This window comes from Nannospalax galili, unplaced genomic scaffold (assembly GCF_000622305.1).
Source record: "Nannospalax galili isolate Female #2095 unplaced genomic scaffold, S.galili_v1.0 scaffold484, whole genome shotgun sequence".
Lineage (NCBI taxonomy): Eukaryota > Metazoa > Chordata > Mammalia > Rodentia > Spalacidae > Nannospalax > Nannospalax galili.
This window is the reverse complement of record NW_008350788.1, coordinates 598,848-609,725: the sequence shown is the minus strand read 5'-3', so window position 1 is coordinate 609,725 and position 10,878 is coordinate 598,848.

Sequence of the window (10,878 nt, the reverse complement as noted above, 5' to 3'; positions counted from 1 at the left end):
TCGGGGTCAACCTTGATGGACAATGGTGAATCAAAATTATCCAAGTAAGCAAAACTCAGTGAACCTGGTCATGTATTTGCTTGGAAAGAGAAATGGCCTGGTGTAGAATTATATGCTGTGTGACTGGCTGCAGCCAACGCTTTGGATTTCCAGGAACTTGAAAGAATTTTAACTGAAAACTGATGGCAAAGATATTTGTAGAGGATACAGCTTAATAAACCTCTCTAAATGGACAAAATTTTGAACAGACTGTGTCCCACCAATGCGATACTCACCAAGAGGTATTCTCAGCAGTGGAGAAATATAATAATCAATAATCCACCCCTTTGCTCCACTCCTACAATCTTTCTGTCCATCTTCCACTAAAGTCCCTGAGCCTTGGAGGGGGTGATAGATGTAGGGCCATCTCTCTTGTATCATGGTGAGAGAGTGGCTTCTTGGGCCTTCCACTTGTTCTGTGTATACCACCAGCATCTTAGTTTGTTTTCTGTTGCTATAACAAAACACTTGAGGATGGGTACCTAATAAAGAAAAGGCAGTCCACAGTTTAGAATGATGGAAGGCCAAGATCAGGAAGCTGTTGGGCTTCTTTGAGGGCCTCCTTGAGCAAATTACATAGCTGATAACATCACAATAACATATGAACATACAGAGGAGATGACAAGATGAGGCACGAAGCTGGAAAAACTCAGACGTTAGGCTTGTTCTTTTATTGTAGTCCACTCTCATGGGTGCTAAGATTACTCAAGAGACCAACCTTAGTCTTTTCCAATGGCGGTGCTCCACATACCTAATCACTTTCCACTCTGCTCCTCCTCTTCAACCTTCTGTCACTCCTCAGCATCACTATATTAGAGACTGAGTGCCAACACATAATCCCTAAGGGATATTCTGAAACTATAACCAAACCATTCAAGCCTCTTTGCTAACTCCCTCAGCCACTGCCCAATCAGAAGAATAAACATCACCCAATGACTTTACCTCCTCTTCTGAGGAAAGAGTTATTGCATTTTTGTTTGCATGGAAGATTGCTGTATTACATTAAGTTGAATTATGACCTTGTTATTGTCTTTGTATGAGGGTTAAGCATGTTTTAAAAAGCTGAGTATGGGGACTGGAAAGATGGCTCAGCAGTTCAGAGCACTTGCTATTCTTACAGAGGACCTATGTTGGGTCCCAGTACCCACAAGGCAGTTAACAACCATCTGTAACTCCACTTCCAGGGGATCCAATGCCCTTTTTGGCCTTCACAGGCATTGCACACACATGGTGCACCTCCATACATACATGGAAAACACTCAGGCACGTAAAAATAAATTTTTAAAAACTTTTTTAAACTTTTATTTTATGTGTATGAGTGTATTGTATGCATGTAAGTAGGTGCAACCATGTCATGCGATGCCTGCAGAAGTCAGATGAAGACATCAGATCCCCTGGAACTAGAATTACAGATAGTTGTTACCTGCCATGTGGGTGCTGGAAATTAAACCTAGGTGTTCTGCAAGAGCAGCCAGTGCTCTTAACTGATGAACCATCCTTCCAGCCCCTTAAAAAAAATTTTTAAGGTGATAATGGTACCAACTTGATAAAGTTATGTATCACCGGTGATAGTGAATTTTAAGTTAGCTTCACTGAACTAACAGATGCCCAGAGAGTTGGTAAGGTGTTATTTTTTATGAGATTAGTGTTTGAATCAGAAGATCACCTTTGGGGCTAGAAAGATGACTCAGTGGTTAAGACCTGCTGTGGTCCTCTGCTGCTCTTGCAAAGGACCTGAGTTCAGTTCCCAACAGCCACACTAGGCAGCTCAAAACTGCCTGTAATTCCAATTCTGAGGGATCTGAGGCCTCTGGCCACCACAGGAATCTACACACACACACACACACACACACACACACACACACAATTAAAAATAACAAAAGTAAATCTTTTTTAAAACATGTAAAGAAGGAGGAGGAGTAAGAGGAAGAAGAGGGAGAGGAGGAGGTGGTTAGTGAGACTGGGCATCATCCAATTTTTGAGGATCTTAATAGGACAAAAAAGCAGAGGAAATACAAATGCTGCTCCTAGCCTACCTTTTCAACTTTCCCAGTTCTACAACATTTGAGCTAAGGAAATGGCTCAGTGAGTAAAGACACTTACCATAGAAACTGATGATCTGAGTTCTATCCCCAGGACTCACATGGTGAAAAGAGAGAACTTACACACACCCTTGAGGTGTTCCTTGGTTGTATGAACCCAAAATCACCTACATCAAGTCTCACATGATCAGTGCAGTGAATTTCAAAAAGCTCAAGGCAATTGATTGGAGTGACATCAAATCTCACTACTTCGGTCTAAAAGGGTGAGCTTCTTGCAGACCCAAGAAGTCATCTTAGGAATTTAATGAGCAGTAATATGAAAAGACACCTCACTCAGGTTGTTATTATCAGGAACATTTGAGATTAAATCCTTCCCTTGTCATTTATTAACTATGTAAACTTCTATTTCTTTTTTAAAATTTTATTATATTTGTATTTATTTATTTGTATGGGTGGGTGTGTGAGTACACATATTCTGTGCTGTGCATGTGTGGAGGTCAGAGGACAACCTGCAGGAGCCAGTTCTCTCCTTCCCAGGGACTAAACTCAGGCTGTCAGGCAAGTGCCCATACCCACTGAGCCATTTCACAAGTATATTATCCTAATCACTATTATTTATGCATATTCTTCAGAAACCATCAAGGGATCAATAAATAAAATTTAGTTACAATCTTTTAAAATTTTTAAAGAAAATTTATTGAATTTCTGTGGTTTTCATACAACATAATTTGATAGTATTTATAGTCCCCTCCCTATCCACACCACCCCTTACTACCCCCCACCCAATTTAATATTATATATATATATTTATATTAAACTGCCTATAGAGTCTGATTTATGTCTCCAAATGTACTTCAGTGTGGGTCCATCCACTGGAGCCTAGTTAACCAACCAAGGGTCCCATTCTTGTAAGAGACTGTCTCTCCCTCTTCTGTCAGTCATCATCAACACAATTTCTTAGATCGTGTTGGGATTTCGTACCCACTTCCGCATGTCTATTCTGGGATTTTTGTCTGGTTTGAGCTTGCATGAGATTTGTGCATGCTGTCACCATTGCTATGAGTTCATATGTATAACTGACCAGCTGTCTGGAAAGCTTGTGGTCATCCCCCACCTCTGGCTCTTACACTCTTTCCACCCTCTCTTCCTCAATGTTCCCTGAGCCTTGGGAGGCAGAAGTTTGAAACAGGTGTTCTATTCAGGGATGAACAGTCTGCAGCCTCTTGTTCTCTGCACATTGTGGATTTCTTTATTAGTCACCATATACTGCATAAGGAAAAGTCTGATCAGAGTTGAAAGATGTAATCATCCATCACATGTGTAGATGTTGCATTGAAAATGTGTTGCTTAGGGCCTTGTTATAGAAATCAGGCCCACCTGCCCAAGGGTGGCACTGCCCAAAGCAGACTGAGCCCTCACACAACACTCAAGAATCAAGAAGCTTCCTCACAGACATGGCCACAATTGGCAATTCCCCAACTGAGGCCCCCTCAACCCAGGTGTGTCAAGCTAACAACTAAAACTATCCAGCAAAGGAGCAAGCACAAGAGAGAGGGCTAGTAAGAGACAGGTATTATCAAGGGGGCAATGGGGGTACTTTAACTGGGAAGTGGAAAGGGAGGGTATACAAGGGGAGAGTAAGAAAAAAGAGATAAATAATACTTAGGTGGTGTTAAAAACCAAAGAGAAATAGACTTGTTCAAAGTCCTCCTGAAAAATACATATACAATATATATACGAGTGTATATGTATGGTTGAAGACTTTAACAAAAAACAGTGCCAGGCAGGAGAAACCTCCCTTCGAGTTATTACCATCTTTGAACCCTTAGGCCAACTCAACTTCTGCTCAACAACCTCGAGTCCTTCCTGACTCTCTTCACAAGGCCTGAGTGTTCAGCTGCTGTTGGCCTGGGCAGAGAAATCCATGACCTATCCCCATCAGAATGCCTCCTTTTACATCTACATATTCTGAAACCTGTGGGTTTTAAGAGTCTGCCTCAGCCTCCATCCAGGCTCTACTTATACCTCACTTCTTTCTCTAATCTTTTTATGTCTTTTTTTCCATAATTCTTGGAGTAGCCTGGATCCTGAACTAAAACAATTTTGTCTAAATTTACAGTGTACTCTATAGAACCTCAGAAGCCCTGGAATTTGGGAATCTAGGCTGGAGTCATCCAGCAGATACCACAGGTTCTCCACAAGAAAATGAGTTATGTTGACCAAATGTCAGGCCCTGGAAATATAGGCCTCACCTGAGATGAGAAAATCAAGAACAGATCAATGCTATCAACTATTCCCAACTCAAACATGAGTAAGCCACAGTCAGTCTGAGACCCTCTGAACAAGGAGGCGGAGGGTAGGCTGAGCCAGAGGTGGGGGGGCTTCATTTGTTCCCAAAGGACTTTGCTATGAAAATTCTCAAAAACTTCAGAACACTGAAAGAATTTTATAGTGAACATTCATATAGTGAATGACTTAGTGTGGTGACCTGGAACAAGTTACCAGGGAATTTCCATTTTTCTGGTCTCTTCTTAACGGCCTTCCCTCCACACTGAGCACTTGGGTTCTGCCACTGTCTTCCTTTACTTGCCTATCACCCACCTATGCATCTCCACCCCTCTAGGCATCCATCTATTTGTCTTATTTTTTTAAGACGCCACTTTTTGCTTTACTGGTTCTTTACAAATTACATCAGTCTGCTTTCATTTAAGTTTTTTTAAATTCATTGTTGATATTTTTGTGTATTTATTCAGAACATCTCAATCAATCCTAATCATCTTTATACCCTGTCCCCACTGCCCCCCCACTGGAATTCATACATTCTGTCATTTGTCTTAAGGCCTATTTTGTCAAGCTAATCCCCAGACTTGCCTCAGTGCAAGTTCATCTACTGAGGTCTAGTCAGCCTATTTAGAGTCCAGTATGTATCGTTAATGTTTCAAAAGTTTCAGACAGTACGAATATGTTGAATATGTTATCATATGTATAGCTATGTCTAGAATATCTCTGAGATCAGTGCAAAACTCTTAGTAGTAACTGCTTTCAGGAAATCAATTTTGAGAAGAAGAAATAGGTGCCTGGGGGCAACAAATCTCACTTTTCCAAAATCACGTATCTTTTTATATCTTTTTAATTTTGTGAATGTATCATCTATTGAAAAAATAAGTAAGTAGAACTTACCAACAGGTTGAACACAGGAGAAAAGCAGAAAGAAGCTGAGTGGGTCCTAAATTCGGTCAACAGCCAGGGACAATTCAAATTCTAGAAGCTGAGCTCCATGCTCCCTAGAGCTTGGGCCTGGGTCACTTAACATTTACTCACAAACCCTCAGGAGCCTGGCTGAGATGTAGATGTTCAAACACAAGCATAGTTCTTCTCCATTAGGACTCTGCATAGTAGTTAGGGCAGAGAGAGAAGGGATCATACCACCATACGAATTTAGTTGTGGTGGTTATTAACCCCAGCAGAGAATATTTTAGAAGCACAGAGGAGAGGCACTCAACCTAGACAGCAACACCACTTCCCAGGAACAGGTGATGCTGCCCTCCCTGCTAACCCTAGCTTCTCTATCATCAGCACCTTCTTCTGTCAGCTTTTCCCTGACAAGGAAGAAATCAGAGTGTCTTCTCCACACTGTTGTCCCTCTCAGAGATGCTACAGGAGCCTCAAGTCACCATGAAATTTGTGAACATGTCTGAAAATGGTTCCTGTACCTTCACTCTGATCTGCACCATGAAGGAGGCAGAGGACGGTGTCTAGCGGATTGTATTACAACTGGACCTCAAAGGATACCCATTCTTCTGAATCTTATGGGAGGTCCATCATCGCCATTTCCCAAAGTCCTTGTGACTCAGACCTCCCATACACCAGCACAGCCTGGACCCCTGTCAGTCAGACTCTGCTCTGTCCACATCTGGCTGCTCTGTACAGGTGTCTCCACTCAGATCTTCCAGGAGACTCTGGAAACAACCTGAGCATCCGTGGGGGCTAAACCTCAGGTTTTGGGTAGGACAGAGAAATGGGGTAAGAGAAGTAAGAGAACAAGTCCAAGGACCTTCGATTCAGCACTTTAAAGAGGCTGCAGGACTCAGGAAAACCCTGGGCACTGTAACGCTCTAAGGGTACAGCAAGGGAGGAAAAGAAGGTATGGATGAAAAGGCCCAGATTGAGCTTTGCTTGGGCAGTGATGCCCCCTAGTGTCTCCTCAGAAGTGGGGAGGACTGGACAGGCTGCATATGCAGTGGGAAGAGCCAAATGTACAGGTGGACTTGGGAAAGCAGTGGGAATGCTGCCTCAAAGAACAGGTAGAAAAAAGAGGAAGAAGGGGCGCTCCAGTCCCATTCAGGATGGCAGAGGGTGAAGGGAGGTAAGATTAGTGGCTGAGGCTACAATGTCTCAATGTCTCCTGCAAATCCAGGAGCCTCCAGAGGAAAAACAATTGGGGAGACAGTGGTGAGGATCCTGAGAGAGCTACTCACACTGTCCTTGGCACTTTTGGCCAGTCAGGACACAAAGAAGGTTGCCTGGACAGCTAACACATCTGTTATCAGCAGAGCGGGAAGAAGCAGCAACAGCAGGTGCTCACGTTAAACCCAAGGGTCCTGAAGAGAACATGGTGTGGATCTCTGGAGTACTAAGAAATCCCTAACTCTGCTTACTCAAAGCAAACCATGCTTCTAAAAGCTCTCTGTCACAGCTCATAGAGGAGATCCACCAAGGTGAAGGGATCAGAAGAGGGATTGGGCTTAAGTCTTTAGACAATGTAAACTTTCTGATAGGAAAATATACACCCCCCCCCAAAAAAAAGAAATGGGAAAGAGGCTCATTTCATCTAAAACTACCGAGAGCTCTCATTTCCCCTTGCTTGTTCAAAATACAATAGAATCTGGTTATCAGGTGTACAGGCTCTGATGTAAGGCAATCCTGTTTAGACCTTTCCTCTCTTCTCTATCAATGTTAGCATCTTGGAGAATTCAAGCTCTAAGTTTCATTTTCCTTACCTGGCAAAATGAGGTCCCCAGTGGAGTGATGTCCACAGTGGCCACTCAGTAATAATCACTATTATGGATAACTGTTAGGCTGGACCACACTTTTTTTTTCCCCTCACACAAAGTTCCTATGGAGGAAATACTGAGTAACGGTAAGAACATCAGGGACCAAGCTTCTTGCATTCAAACTCTGGCTCTAACATTTAGTTAGGGACACTTAACCTTTAAGTGCTCCGGTTTCCTCATGTCTGTACCTCATGGGATTTTATGTAAAGATACTTGGGCTTGGGGCTGGAGAGATAGCTCAGCACTTAAGAGCACTGACTGCTCTTGCAGAGGACCCGGGTTCAATTCCCAGCACCCACATGGCAGCTACGAGCCTTCCTTAATGCCAGTTCCAGGGGAATCTGAAGCCCTCTTCTGACCTCCGCAGCCGGAATGCATGACACAGGTCCACTCACATACATGCAGGCAATACACTCATACACATAAAATAAAAATAATAAATAAAATATATTTTTTAAAAAGATACTTAGGCTTGTGTAGGTCTTGTGCATGCTGTCACAACCACTGCAGGTTCATATGCACAACTGCCTTGTAAAGCTAGCCTGATAGTGATCTGTTACAGAGAAAGATCCCAGTTCCTTAGAATAAAGAAAACTCAAATAAAATCTACTGCTCTGTATAGAAACCTAAGAAGGGAGAACAACTTTCTTTTTCCCAAGGCCCAAAAAGTAAGAAACTATTATCTAACCATTTTAACTGAAAGACCTAGATTCCCATGACAGAGGAGCTTAAATTTTACTTACTATGCATTCTTCTGCCACAGTCTGTGGTCAACAGAGATACTTAGCCAATATGGCTGACTCATATCTATGTGACCAAAACCTGACCATTTCTGATTTAATAGTATCTTATGCTGATTATTCTTAACATTAACCATGAGTCTATAAACTCAAACACTGTTATATATACACATATATCCTATATGCATGTACACAATATATCCTACATGTATTTCACACACACACACACACACACACGATCTAACCCACTAAACTGGTAACTTATCAAAGCATAGAAAATTGCTCAATAATGTAATGCCAAGAAATATGCTGTTAACAAAAAAATATTGGTTTTATCATAGTGTTAAACATCCCTTAATGGTGGAATTTACCGTTAAATAATAATGATGATAATGATGACTTTATAAAAACACTGACAAGCATGTTCCCCTGTATCCTTGTAAGAAACTCTGGAAATGTGCTGTCGTTCACATCTGAAAGCAGAAGCAGCTAATTCAGTGAAGTTAATTTTGCCTATGGTTAAGTAGATGGTAACTGTGAGTTTCAGTGCTGAAAACCACAAGCACTTAAGATTTTTTCTGAGGTTTATACAGGTGTACATTTTATGTTATACATATTCCTCCCAATAGCCACACTTTCCCTTCTTACTCCTCCCTCTCTACTTGCTCCCTTTATTCCCCCACACAGTTTTAGTTCAACCTTCATATTACATATGCATATGTGATTATGTATCTATTAATACATAAAATCTATCAACCGCAAATAAGAAAAAAAACATATTTTTGTCTTTATGAGGCTGGCTAAATTCACTTAATTTGATTATCTCTAGTCACATCATTTTCCTGCCAAACAATACGACTTCTTTATGGCTGAAAAAAGTCCATCGTGCATATACACACCACATTTTCTTTAGCCATTCCTCTGTTGTTGGACACTAAGGTTGGTTCGGTAATTCAGCTATTGTGAATAGTGCTGCAACAAACAAAATATCTGTGCTGTATGTTGACTTGAAGTCCTTTAGGAAAACACCCAGGAGCGGTATAGCTGGGCTCCTTAGGGTAGACCTACTTACTTTTTAAGCTATCACCATACTGACTTCCACAGTGGCTAGGCTAGTTTATGCAGCATACAAGGCTCCCTTTGGTACACATCGTCAACAGCATTAAACAGTATTTGTTTAATGACTGTCATTCTGACTCGTGTAAGATGAAGTCTCAATGTATTTTTTTTAGGTTTATTTCTTTTTCACTTTATGTATGTGTTTTGCCTGAATATATGTGCACCACATATGTACAGTGCCCATGGAGGCCAGACGAGGGCATTGGGACCCCTGGGACTGGAGTTACAGACAGTTGTGAGCTACCAGACAATTGTGAATTGGATTTTTTTCCCTCTGATTTCTTTCTTCTCTGCAAGAGCAGCAAGTGTTCTTAATCATTGAACCGTCTCTCCAGCCCCAAATCTCAATGCATTTTTTAACATTTTTTTTTATTTTTATGAGTATTGCTTTTATGTATGTTAAGTGCGCCCGTGTCATACAATGTCCACAGAGGTCAGAATAGGGCATTGGATTCCCCTGGAACGTGAGTTACAGATGATTGTTAGCTGCCATGTGGGTGCTGGGAATCAAACCCAGGTCCTCTGCAAGAGCAGCCAGTGCTCTTAACTGCTGAGACATTTCTCCAGCCCCTCAATGTATTTTTTATTTTCATTTCTCTGATACTTAGTGAGGTTGAACATGTCAGTGTTTATCGGCCCTTTGTATATCAGTTCGAGAGAAGTTTCTGTTCATTTCATTAGCCTACTCATTGATTGGGTTGATTTCTTGTTGATGAGGGGTTTTTTTAGTTCTTTTTATATTCTAGATATCAATCCTCTGTCAGTTGTATAGCTTGCAAGGATTTCTCCCATTCTTTAGGCTGTCTCTGCTTTCAGTTAACTGAGGGTTTTGTTGTTGTTGTTCAGAAACTTTTCAATCTCATGAGGTCCCATTTGCTGACTGTTAGTCTTATTTCCTAAGCAACTGGAATTCTATTCAGAGAGTCCTTACCTGTACCTATATCTTGAAGTTTTCCCAACTTTTTTCATCTAAATTTCAGAGTTCCCGGTCTTACATTAAGATCTTTGATCCAGGTGAGGTTGATTTTTGTGCAGGGTGAGAGATGGGGATCTAATTTCATCTTTCTATATGTAGATATCCAGTTTTCCCAGCACTCTTTGTTGAAGAGACTGTCTTTTCTCCAATGTGTATTTTTGGTATGCTTGTCAAAAATCAAGTGGCTATAGCTCTGCAACTTTGTATCTGGCTAATCTATTCTACTCCATTGATCTATGTGTCTTTTTGTGGTTTTGTTACTACAGTGCCACAGTGCAACCTGTAATGCGTGTAGTGATACCTCAAGCATCACTCTTTTGCTTTGGATTGCTTTGTCTGTCCAGAGTCTTTTGTGCTGCCATATGAACATTAAGATTTTTTTTTTCTGTGAAAAATGTCGCTGGAGTTCTAATGGAAATTGTGTTGAATCTCCAGACTGATTTTGGTGAGGTAGTCATTTTCACAATACTAATTCTTCCAATTCATGAGCATGGGAGGTCTTTCCTTCTTATAGTGTCTTCTTCAATTTCATTATTTTAAATTTTTCATGTAGATGTCCTTCATTTCTTCAGTTAGGTTTATTCCAAGGTTTTTGTTTGTTGAGTTTGTTTCTTTTTACTTTGTGACAATTGTGAATTGTATTTTTCCCCTCTTTTTTTTCCCCCAGTATATTTGTCATTGTTGTATTGGAAGGCTACTGATTTTTGTGTGCTAATTCAGTATTCTGCCTCTTTGCTGAAAGTGTTTATTAGCTCTAAGAGGCTTGTTTTTGTTTAATCTCAATATTCTTTAGCAATTATCTTTGGTCTCAACCTGACTGATCACTCCATTTTCACTTTGCTGAAAACATTGAATCTGCTAATACTAATACTTTCAAATCATTCCCCAAATTCCATCTCTGTAAAGCA